Raw genomic sequence first — 13,088 nt, forward strand, 5'->3', positions numbered from 1 at the left:
CTCATTTGGCTGGCATTCATGGTGGATTTCAACGGCTGAGTAGTCTGGAGCAAAGCCCCGGCCTCATCAGCAGAATTAGGTTTATGGACCGACTCTGCGGGCAGTGTTGGCTTTGGCGCGATCCTTGGTAACTGTTGGTCAGCCCAGAAATGGCCTTTATGGTGGGAAACAAGCGGTTTGACGAGCAACATTGGTTTTCTAGAGCTATTCCCCATCTGGGTAGCGCTGTCGGCATGACCAGAAGAGTTCCGAAACCGCTCGGTGGTATTTTGGTCTGATAATATTACTGTGGATGAGTGCATTAACCAGCAGGTAGCACGCTGCAAGTGGATGTTGCGATTGTTGAAAGAAATTGTGTTGAAATGCTTGAGACTAAATGTACAATTCAGGGCAAAACATGTGCCAGGAGTACTGAATAATGCAGCTGATACGCTCTCTCGTTTCAAAATGCAGGCTTTCAGGGATTGTTTACCCTCAGCGGAGCTAGTGGCAGCGCCATTTCTCAAAGCACTATGGCAAATCGGCGCCCCGGACTACAAAACCTCGTGGCAGCCAGTTTAGTGCCCAGGACAAGGAAAGCTTAGGAAGGGGCGTTCCGCTCGTACTGCGCCTTTTTGGGCCCTGCATGGGAGCATAGATGGGGTCAGGAGGGGTCCTTTACCCAATTTTTAGTGGCACTTCATGAGGAGGGCCGGTCGGTGGCAACCGCCAGTCGGTATAAGGCCGCCATATCGTTTATGGCTCAGCTCCAAGGGATCAGGGACCCGACGGATTCCTTTATAGTCAGAAAGGCGCTGGGCGGCTGGCGGCATCTAGAGGGTCGCAAAAAGGATACTAGGCACCCGATAGGATTTGACAGATTGACCTCATTGTTGGCTAAACTGGAGGAAATATGCTCCTCACCTAGTGAGGTCGTCCTATTCCGGGCAGCATTTGCCTTGGCGTTCTATGGGCCCTGCGGGTAAGCGAACTAGTGGCTGCCAACAAAAGGGATACTGAAGGGGGTCTGCACAGGGACCACACGCAAGTAAGGGGGGATTCCCTGGTGATTACGATAGCCATGTCAAAGACAGACCAGGAGGCCCAGGGGAGTAGCATTGTGCTGCAGCGCGCTCCAGGTAGTCCCTGTTGTCCAGTGAGGCATGTTGAGGCCTACCTAAAACAAAGGTTGGCAACTTGGGGGTGGGGGCCTAACTGCGACATGCTGACGTCACCCCGCTAACAAAGTTTCAGTTCCAGAGGGTGCTGGCAATCACGATTGCAGCTGCGGGCTTGAACCCGAGTGATTTTGGGACTCATTCATTCAGGATAGGGTCCGCTACAGAAGTAACGGCGAGGGGTCTGAAGGCAGACAATGTTAAACAATTAGGCAGCTGGTCTTCGAATTGTTTCAAACGTTACGTGCGGCTGCACATGTTGTAAGTTACTGAAGAAGTGCACTCACGCTTGTTGTCTTTTGTTTGGATTACAATTTCACGGGCCTGTGACGCAGGGCGGAAATTGGGACCGGCCCAGTATCAGCTAACCACCACTTCAGGAACAAGGAATGGAAGACGAGTGGTCTGGGTCGTGGGCCACTCATACGTGAGGCGTGCCGCGGACATGTTCAAGGCAGGTGATGCGATCCAGACATCTGAGGAATATAGTTTCAGAGTGTCCTTCCATGGGAAGGGCGGCCTGTGTATTGACCGACTGCAAAGTTTTGTGGAAGAATTGTTAGGGTGGCACAGGTCACCGCCATCTGTAGTCATAGTGCACATTGGGGGCAATGACTTGGTAAGGTTGGGCAGACGAGCTTTAATCGAGCACATACTTTCTGCAGTTAGTTGGTTAGCAAAGACGCTCCCGGGGTGTACAATAGCTTGGTCACACATGATTCCAAGGAAGGTATGGAAGGGTGGATTGCCCACAACTGCGTTGAACCATTCGGTAAAGAGGGTCAACAATAAAATGGAGAAATTGTTTCGTTCTGCTCATCTTCAAAGCATACCTCATGGGTGCATCTGGGGGTATCACTGTTATTCAGATGATGGGGTATACCTGTCCAGGGTGGGGAATGACTTATTGATAGGAATCATGATAGCTTGGCTAGTGGGATTGAGGAGACATGACCTATAGGAGGTGTGGGGGGGCCAAATAGTCGGTCAACTATCTGGCCTGTGGCGGTAAGGTCATGATCGGTGAGCAGTGATTTCAAGGTCCCTAGGGGGGGCGCCACCCATTATGGATGGGAGCGCCCGGGGGAAGGTGGCCATTTGCCCCTCCCACAGGGGGCGGCACCCATTACGGATGGGATTGCCCAGGGGGAGACGGCCATAGGCCCCTCCCAGGGATAGACGGCTATATGCCCCTCCCACGAATTTCCCAGGGACCGGATATCTGTTCAGGCGGAAGAGAGTACGGGGAAAGGGGGGGAGTCCACGCTGTCCTTCTAACGGATACCCCGCACGGGAACTCGGACGACCTTAAGATGGCGCCGAGTGAAAGGGGGCCCCCACGACAAGGGAAGTTACAGTTGGCTACGAGGGTAAAGTCCTCTGCGCATGCGCCACTCACACGTGAGGGCGGAAATTTGGTGATAGGGACCTGACACCGGTTAAGACCTTGCCGTTGGCCCCTAACGATAGGATGTACAAATTTGTATGCAATGCATTATGTCATGATGTTAGACTCGGTTAGGAAATCTATGTATTAGAGATTTGTTAAGGTTAGCCTGAATACCTGTCTTCATCAAATATAATGAAAGTTGAATTTGTACATGATACATGAAACGTTTTTAATTTAAAGTTTTAAATTTTGTTTCATATTTTAATAAATATGGCCGGGGGGGTCGTGAGTCCCCCCTGCCTTCCAAAAGTTCAAACTGTGTCTATCTCCTACCATTGGGATTGGTGGTGGAAGGGGTGGCGGGCATCCCGGTCCATATGGAAAGGGGAGACCACTTGGTCACCCCGAACGTATGGCTGGGTGCCCCGATCCCCCGGGAAACCTTTGCGGGTGGGAGGCGTGTCCTGGCCGGTATGCCCTTAGCGGCGTGGTTGGAGCACGCCCCCACCGCCTGAAAGGGTTGTCCTAAACACCCGCCCGGAAGTCCGTGCACCTCTGGGCGGGATGGGGTCGCTGCCCCGCCTTCCCGCTGCTGGATAAATGTAAATGTACAAGTATTTATATAGCGCAAACCACCCACATCGCAGGCATCTAAGCGCTTGCTTAGGGAACCCGTCCTGGTATTCCCCTGTGAGATAACCCCGGCAGGGTATCCACAAGGTGAAAGCCAGGCATCCCGCCGCGAGGGGCCGTTGTGGAGATTAAGCAAGCTATTGCCCAGAGTTGCAGAGTGTGAACCCGTGAGTCGAGTAGGCACCGGAGCGAGAATTATCGAGTCCGTGGAATTATTGAGCCCAAGCCCCGTCGAGGCGGGGAATTGAACCCTGGTCCAGGGCCGATCTCAGCTTCCGGGTCTGCCGCCTCTAACCCCTGAGCCACACTTCTCCACTGAAGGCACGGGAATCCAGGGAAGCGTCCTCTTGTTCCTGCGCTCTGAAGGCTGCACCACTCATCGCTCGTGAGCCCTCAAGGGAACAAGCTGCAGTTTTTTGACCCACCCACCAGCCCCTGTTGCGAAGTTTGGGAGTAAACAAAGTTCTAAGTCGCAATTTGATTGTAGTGAATAAACGTCTTGTTGGAATCGTTGCTCTCATCTTAAGTCGATGCCAAGAGTATGCATGCAACTGAATACTTGCTTATAGGCCTTTTTTCCTTTGTAGAAATGTAATGGAATGTATGCAATAAAGAACGTTCTCTGCTATAGGACCTTTTTTTCCTTTGTAGCAATGTTTATAGTTAATTGGATATACCTAGCTGTAATTGAAGATTAAGCATAGGTTTTTCCCCCTAGTAGGTAACAAACTGTCGTATTTATTTAGTCTTCAGTCGGGCGGTAAGGTCATGATCGGTGAGCAGTGATATCAAGGTCTCTAGCGGGGACGCCACCCATTATTGAGGAGAGCGCCAGGGGGGAGGCGGCCATTGGCCACACCCATGGGGGGGCAGCACCCATTACGGATGGGATCGCCCAGGGGGAGATGGCCATAGGCCCCTCCCAGGGGGAGACGGCTATATGCCCCTCCCACGAATTTCCCGGGGGCCGGATATCCGTTCCGGCGGAAGAGAGTGCGGGGAAAGGGGAGGAGTTCACGCTGTCCTTCTTAGGGATACCCCGCACGGGAACTCGGATGACCTTAAGATGGCGCAGAGTGAAAGGGGGCCCCTACGGCAAGGGAAGTTACAGTTGGCTACGAGGGTAAAGTCCTCTGCGCATGCGCCACTCACACGTGAGGGCGGAAATTTTGTGATAGGGACCTGACACCGGTTAAGACCTTGCCGTTGGCCCCTAACGATAGGATGTACAAATTCGTATGCAATGCATTATGTCATCATGTTAAACTCGGTTAGGAAATCTTTGTATTAGAGATTTGTTAAGGTTAGCCTGAATACCTGTCTTCATCAAATGTAATGAAAGTTGAATTTTTACATGATACATGAAACGTTTTTAATTTAAAGTTTTACATTTTGTTTCATATTTTAATAAATTTGGCCTGGGGGTCGTGAGGCCCCCCTGCCTTCCAAAAGTTCAAACTGTGTCTGTCTCCTACCATTGGGATTTGTGGTGGAAGGGGTGGCGGGCATCCCGGTCCATATGAGTCCTTCACGATGTATCTCTGCTGCATCACTGAAGTGCCACAAGGGCATTAAATCACATTAACTCACTGTGGGCACTCACCATTTATCACTGTTTTAAATATTTTTAGAGTCCTCAAATGCTACTGCATTCACCGTTCAACAGTAATGATAAGAAGTCAGGGTCACCTATAAGCCTATACCTGTGTTGTGTACCAAATCAGCCTGAATGATGCCACAATTGTGTCTCCCCATACAGGTAGAACCAGGTCCAAACCTGCACATGAATAATTAGACAATTTTGTGGAAAATTCCATGTCTCAATTTTAGTGTAGATAGTTTCACCTTTTCGGTACTGAAGAATCGCAAGTATAATACACTTAGAGCAAGAAACATGTTGATCTGCATTTTTCAATAGGGACACTCAAATACGAGACATCGAACTTGGGTGAGAGCCTTGTTGTCTGATTTTACCCAGGGTAGGAGACCCCCTGAAAAAAGTTTGTTTTTCTAGGTACTCAGAACTCTATTTTAATCACATTCCTACATCTACACAGTTCTGGCCCCACACCCGCACTTCACCATATGGCTATTGGAAAAAGATCTCCGATAAAATGCCCCTATTACAGGGAGCCCATTGGGTATTGCACCGCTGACCCAACGAGGAGCAGCCCATATGATGAAGCATGACACCTGAAAGGGTGTGTGAGGTATTTGGACTTGCTCTTAAGTCCGCTCGGAGTTGTGGAGTTGGGATCTATATCTAGGTCTTGTAAGAGAAGATCTATACTACGTGGAGGTTCGTCAGTGTCATATATGGACACTGACGATCCCAGGCAGCATGTTTTTATCTAAAACGGCCCGCAACCTACAGATTTTCACGGGTCCTGTGGTGAGTATAGAACCTCTACGAATATGGGCATTCTCGTATTCTTGTGCCCCACTTACTGATGCAAGTTTTTTATCTTTTATCCGACACAGAAATTCTCGATCCCTTCTCATAATATACAGGTGTGATGGGTGATATCCCCTGTTCAATAAATCACTGCGCATTATTTACCCACATGTTCCTTATTACTGTATCTGGCTTACTCACTCCTCCATTTCTGTCCTTTGTTCTACTCTTTTGTCAAGCACTCGCTATAACCTTGCTCATATATTAGACGTCGAGTTTGCATGCGTACCCGTTCTTTTTGATTTTGCATGCGTACCCGTTCTTTGTGTACCATTCTCGCCTTACGCTTGGAGAATTTCATTGTGTTTTTAAATACACTTGTATTACGTGTTAAGAACTTAATCCATGCCTGTCTTTGTCTTTTTGCCAGCATGCTCTTATATCTTTGCAGCTTCGCCTTACGCTTATTTAGGTTTTCATCCTGACTTTAAAATACAGATGTATTACATTTAGGCACCTAATCCATACCCGGCCCATTTATTTAGTCATCATGGTTTTCTTATTTTAAACGCCATTTGCGATTTATTTGCACTTTATCTTAGAACATTTGTAATTGGCTCTGTCCCCGGTGAAATCATTTCCCACCTAAACTACTTACATGATTACCCTAATCTCTTGTGGTTTATCTTTAGTCTCCAGTTACGCTGGCTATACTTCCACTAACTTACTTGTCCTCTGAAATATATTTTGGACCTGAATTTCTAGGTTATTAGCACTTAAGACGACGTTATTCACACCTGTAAGGAAGTGCTATGTACTTTTCTCTTGAAAATGTTTTTTTTTTATATTTCCACAGAAGTATTGTTTCACTTCACAACTTATTTCTTTCCTCGCTTCTATTTATAGCAACATTCTTTCCTCATTGGACTGTATGGAACGCACATTTAAGAGCCACATTTGTTTTCCTGCTGCATATATACAGATATGATGCCATTTGCTATTTTCAACTAGCGATTTAAGAATGTCACTTTCCACAAACACGTTTTTTATGGTCTTATTCAATGCCAAACATGTCACTTGTTGTACTTTTGACACTTAGGGTTTCCACAGTAGCAGTGGTGTTTCTGAATTATGTTCACTTCATTCACTAAATGTTTTTATGTTTATTATTATTTACACCTCTTTGGTCATTGTACCTCGTTCTGTTTTTTTTAGTATTGTTTTCCATTTGTGTCCTTCCCAGCCCTGAAGAGTCACATCTTGACATGGTGTGACGAAACACGTGTCGGCTGGTTTAATGTCTTGTTGTACTGATTAAATTGAAATATATTGCTTGGCAAATGAAACAATGGATGTCGACCTCCGTCATTTCTAAATACGAACAGTGAATAATACTTTTGGTTCATCAATCAACCCTCATTACACTTGAACTGTGTGCACAGGATTTTGAACATTATCTGTTGTATGGGTTTTCCCACACTCTGGCAGGGGTTGTTTTCTCCTCTGGGTTTGTTTCCCCTGACCTGTTTACATCGTGGTTCTTAAATATTGTGTTCCTTGACCTTTATATGTAGACACTAGAGCGCCAATTCTTCCTGCACACAATTCAAACCCATTTTATTGACTCAGCATATTTAGCGCTGTTGCTTCCATAAAGCTAAGCAGTGTTTGCTATGGCTTGGTGGGAGCCAGGGGCACGCAGGGGCAGCATGCAGCCCCTCCGATGTTAAGTAAGCCTGTGTGAGGTGGTGACCCCGGGGTCATCTAGGGCTCCATGAGGCGGGCGTGTGGCAGAATTTGTTTGAACAGAGGAAGCTGCATATCAGCAGCTCATCTAACCAAAAGCAATACTAGCTCATGCAGGAATCACAGAACCGGCAGGTAGCACCGGGGCCTTTCGACCTTCCCGGCAGTCCCCAACTGGAAAAATCTGGGTGCCCTGGGTGGGACCAGGGCACCCAGTAGTCTGGCCAGGCCCCAGATGGAAGGTACTCTAGGGTTAAATCTGGCCTGGGAGGGGGGCTGCAAGGCCCACTTCCATTTGTATGAAAAAAAATTTTTTAAAGTGCCCATCAATTACATTCTTTCCTTTATTACATTAGAAAAAAATTAAAAGCCGCCCCCGGAAGATGGGGTCCCTGGGGTCATAATCAGCCCAGGAAGGGGGCCATGCAGCCCCTATCCCCATTTCATGAAATATTAGCCCGGGGGATGGGGTTCCTAGGACCATAATTCGCCCATGAAAGTGTTGCGCCAAGAGGACATTTGCAGAGTGGTGGGGAAATGGGGCCTGGCCACTGAACTCCTCTAAGCAATGCATATGAGATATTGTATGGGGGCAGCAATTTAAAGGCACAAAGGAAGCCGTCCAAAAAAGTAGAATGAATTGCTCAAATACTACTGATTGGATTTATGCCAAATTAGAAAAAGCACTATTTCTGGAGCAAGATCTATCTTTCTGTGAAATTTGGTTTAACTCCGTTAAGCGGTTTGGGCTTTAGCTGCATCCAAAGCTCTAATGGAAAAATGATTGGGGAACATGAGATTTAGGACACGCTCTTTTTCTCAGACCTGCTTGATGGACCACTAGGTAATATCTATCTATCTATCTATCTATCTATCTATCTATCTATCTATCTATCTATCTATCTATCTATCTATCTATCTATCTATCTATCTATCTATAGATATCTATCTGTCTCTCTGTCTGTCTGTCTGTCTGTCTGCCCGTCCGTTCGTCCGTCCATCCATCTCTCTCTCTCTCTATATATATATAAATATATATACATATATATATATATATATATATATATATATATATATATATATATATATATATATATATATATATATATATTACCTACTGGCGGTCGCCAGTAGGTAGTTATAGTTAGGACCTAGTTTCCATAGGAAATCCTCAACATTTTCTTTGGATTAACTTTGGCCCCGGTGGACGAATCTTTGCGAATTTCTCAAAGAAGATGGCTTGGTCCGCTGCACTCCTTCCCTGAAAGTTTTGGGGGGATTCGTCAAGTGGGGGCTGAGATAAAAGGGGGGTCCCAAAACGTGTTTTCTCCATGTTATTTTCCATAGGACGTTTAGACACGGCTACAGGTCGAACGGCTGAATGGATTTATAAGAAATTTGGCAAAAAGGTAGAGTCCGGGTCGCAGATTACGCTTTTGTTTGAATGGTGTAAATCCGTTCAGTTGTTGCTGAGAAAATGAAAGTTGAAGTCAATTATATATCTATAAGCTCGCTCGGGTGCGCGTAACTAATGCGGCTGAGCGCGAGCGGAATTTTTGTTTTGGTGTGTGACGTCTGTGAACATTTGATTAGAAGGAAATCAGGAAGTGTTGACCGCCATTTTGTTAGTGTGAGTGAATATATTGTACATTTCAAAGCATTGGAACATGGAAAGGGGACAAGGTAGAGATTGTCTGGCCGCGTAGGTTTTCTCAGGGGGTGCAGTAAGGCCCTTGAACGCAAATTATTTTTTTTTTTTTAAATAAAAGTTGCGGGGTGCGCGCACTCGTTCGCGCACACCTATTTACAAGAGTGTGAAAATGGAGATAAATCAGAAGTTTGAGTGTTTAGATATAAGGTGGCTCTGAAAAGAGCCCTTGTGTTAATTTAGTTTTTTCTGCTTATATAAGTAAGTACCGATGCAGAGTCTCATGTTACAGAGGAAGATTCTGTTTCCCTCATCCGTGAAATGAACACCATCTCTCCTATAGATGCCTTGCATGTTGTAACGCAAGTTGTTGTGGTAAATAGAACCCATGATATAATCTCAGAGGAAAGCAGAAACAGATTTATTTACATGTTTCCTTGCTTTCTCAATCTGCGGACAATGTTGATTGGACCAATTCCATTTCTGTATTTGGCATATATTGGAATATATCAAGGCAGTTCGAGGAAAAAGTATCATCAATTGCTGAAAGGTGTCCTTTAGAATCATTTCCAGACCTACCCCAGTCAATGTGCCTAGATCGTTCCCACCACAGTGCACAATTATAAGGTCTGGTTCTGGGAGATGCATAAAAGTTTTCACCAATGGTATCAATTGGTGACATCTCAATCCTCTCTGGCCAATCCACGTTATCTGCACATTTGGTAAATCAAGGTTGGAAATTCGTCTGTTTGCTGCATATTTTCCACTACAGTGAATATAGCTGTGTCCTAAAAGCCAAACATTCATTTTCAAGGCAGATGCACTAGTACTCCGATGGGTTCTGGAAGTGGAATGGCAGTTAGAAGCTGAAAGTCAGGATAAAAAAATGGATGAGGCTTGGTGTGGTTGAAAAACTAAAAATGATTGGTTGATTCTAATACCTCAAGATTGAAGACTACGTTGCATGTTAATGTTTATGTTAAATGAAAAGTACTATTGGGTTTCAAAAAAATGACATGTAACAAAGGAGTGGATAGGCAGGTGTTTTCAGAGGGAAATTAGCATTCTTGGTTTGGTGTAGAACGTTGAGATATGAACTTTTGACCTGTGCCTTCAGCCAGGTGCAGAATGAGGTGTTACCATGGAAACAGCCAGAGAAGGCAGTGGGTGATGGGTGACCTTTATTTGACTTTGAAAATATTGTAAGGGACAACCAACTGAAATGTTGATTTGATTTTAAAATTGTGCAGGAACAAATATGATTGGTTGAAGAGACATATATGAGTCTGTATTGACAGGATATCTCTGCCATTGAATTTTGGTTGCAGTGATAGAAGCATTATTGAGAGTTCCGTCAAACGAATATCTGTTTTGTGACTGTCACTGTTCTACATCATACAAAGCATTGGTAAAGGTAAGTTTGTAACTGTTTCTTTTGTCATGTACCGTAAAATGTGGTTTAGTCACTATAATTAGTTAATTTCCCTCACAGTCTCTGAGTAACCTCATTTTTGACTGTGACAAAGTCTTGTATTTTTAAAACTATTTTTCCATTTCGTTTCATCACTCTTTAACAACATTATTTGTTTGCAATTATTAGTTTAACATTTTGAATAATAAATTTTAATAAGCTGAATGGTCTTCAGTCATGTTCTTATGTAATCTTTTACTGTTAGTTTTTTTAATTCACTGTCAGTCATAGACGAAACTGGAACGAAATTTTGGGGAAGCAAATTAAAAAACGTTAGGCGTACATGAATGTTTAATTAGTAGGCAGAGTAAAGCTGCAGGGGCTTTTAGAAGGGGTAAAACAATAAGGCCTAATTAACATTCAAATGGATGTTTACAGAGATGTGAAACGTTCAGGTGCGGCTCTGTGTGTATCTGGAATATATATGTTACCTTGGACTGCCACAACAGGCGGGAGGGGGGTGGGGGCCTGAAGTCTTGTGAATTTGATGGGGGTTGCGCGCCTTTCCTTCACATTCTTTCAACTGTAAATTATAGTTTTGTATATAATTTTGGTGTACAGCAAAAAATGGAATATAAAATATGTTTAAAATAGACAGTAATTATTTGTGTGATTTTGAAGCGTTTCCATATAATCAGAGAAGTTGGTTTTGAGATGAAAAAATGGTATTAGCAGAGACACAGATAATGCAGACAGAGAGAGAAATGGTACATTACATGTGATACCGTCGCCAAAAAGTGCTAATGCTTAAGGTATTCCTAAACTTTCTGTCAGACGACAAAATTATAGTGTGGTTTGTGGCCGCTGGCTGCACTGGTGGGGGTGGGGTGAGAGGGGAAGGTGGCTGAGTAAAATAAAATGAAAACTTGTGATTATGAGGTTGTATACAGGTTTGTGCAGGACATGGCTTGATACATTGAGGTAGCAGACCGAGTATACAAATATCTCTCTCCCTCCTGCCGTTTGACTCCATCTTTATCTCCCTCCTGTTTTCCGTCTCCGTTGCCCTGTGTTATCTTAGTGTGTGTGTGTCTGTCTGTGTCTGCCTTCATTCCAGGCTGAGGAAGTTTGCTCTGCAGGCACACACAGATAGTCGCATCAAAGTACTTGGTTGTTTTTCTAAAAACTATTTATATAACTGAGATGCTTTTTTGAAGCGTTTGTGAATGTCTACTTTCACAATTACCGCTCGGTTGGCTCCACAGAGCAGAGGGTATGTTGTATTTGACTTCTTAGTGCCTCTGCATCTGCACTCTGTTCTCTGGTGGCTGGCGGAGAAGTGTTTGTTATAGTGGAGATGAAAGCGTGATAAGTAGTGAAATACGACATAGCGTCTGGTCTGTAGAAGCGGGGGAGCAGTGATTAACACTGTGAGTTAAGCGGAACTTTGGCGGTGCTTGGTAACAGTAATAAATTATTTTCTTACCAGAGGTACGACTGTCTGCATGGTCTGTGACCCGCTAAGAAAGGCTTGACGGGCCGTCATAGGCCTCCGGGTTCTAGTATGAGTAACTCAGGTCGATAAAAGAAAACATGAACTTAGTACAGCTGAGGTTACGTGGAACACATGAATACTCTTTCAGTATACAATCATTTTAGTTCAGAATATGGATTAAAAGAGAGAACGTGTATATTTGAAATGTTTATTGAGTAATGCACTGATTTCAAGGCAAGTTTCTTATCTAATACGAGTACAGATATTGTAAGAAACAAAGTAATCTGCATAGTCACTAGTCCATAGAATACAAACGGTATAGTTGATGTAAAATAAATACGGTTTAGCAAAATTTATTCTACACCGTTCTGAGGAAGTACATTATATTTTATTAAATCTAAGAAGGTGTCTTGCCTTTAAGTTTAGCAACGATACATGAAAATGGTAGTGGTTAGACATCAGCTCATTAACAATCAGCTCTCTGCATGCGAAGCACTTTCAACTTTGTGTTATGCTATTGTGTAAAGAAAAAAAAACGTGCCAAAAGCGACAAATTGGCTGGAGGTGCATGTATGTAGTCTGTTGGAAGGTTCGAAAATCAGTGTTGAGAAGAACTACTGTATTGACATATCTTTTGAGGGTTTCAGTACTCCATCTGAAATACAGCTTGAAAAGTAATGCAAATATTAGTGTAAGAACATATTTTTCTCGTATGAATCAAAAATATTTCAGTACATGGAAAACTAAAGCAGCAGAGGTGTGTGAGGCGCAAATAAGCAGCTGAAAGGGGAAATGGTGTTTAAACTTATAAAAAACTCATGCTAACTTTACACATTAATCAGGGCACATGTAGCATATATTACCCTGCTTTGCTCCGAGTACGTTTGAAAGAAGATAAGATAAGATATGCAACTGAATTGTTGAAATTAGAGTTCAATAAAAAGTTAAGTTCGAAATCGAGTAGGTGAGGAAAAAAAATGTAGTCCACATAAAACACGAAAATCTGACCAGCAGGAAATTGTAATGTCCACTGTTAGTAAAGCCAATAGGTCTGTTCATATAAAAAAAAGTCCAAGAAAACGTGAAAAAGATAGGGAGGGAAAACAAAATGTAGATGTCAATGGCTTGCATAAGAGTCATTCAACAACTGAGTAGGCGAAATAAGCAGCTACCGCTTCTAAAAGGAAGTCACTGTTATCATCCGAAAACATGT

The sequence above is a fragment of the Lissotriton vulgaris genome, chromosome 7 (genome assembly GCF_964263255.1).
Source record: "Lissotriton vulgaris chromosome 7, aLisVul1.2, whole genome shotgun sequence".
Classification (NCBI taxonomy): domain Eukaryota; kingdom Metazoa; phylum Chordata; class Amphibia; order Caudata; family Salamandridae; genus Lissotriton; species Lissotriton vulgaris.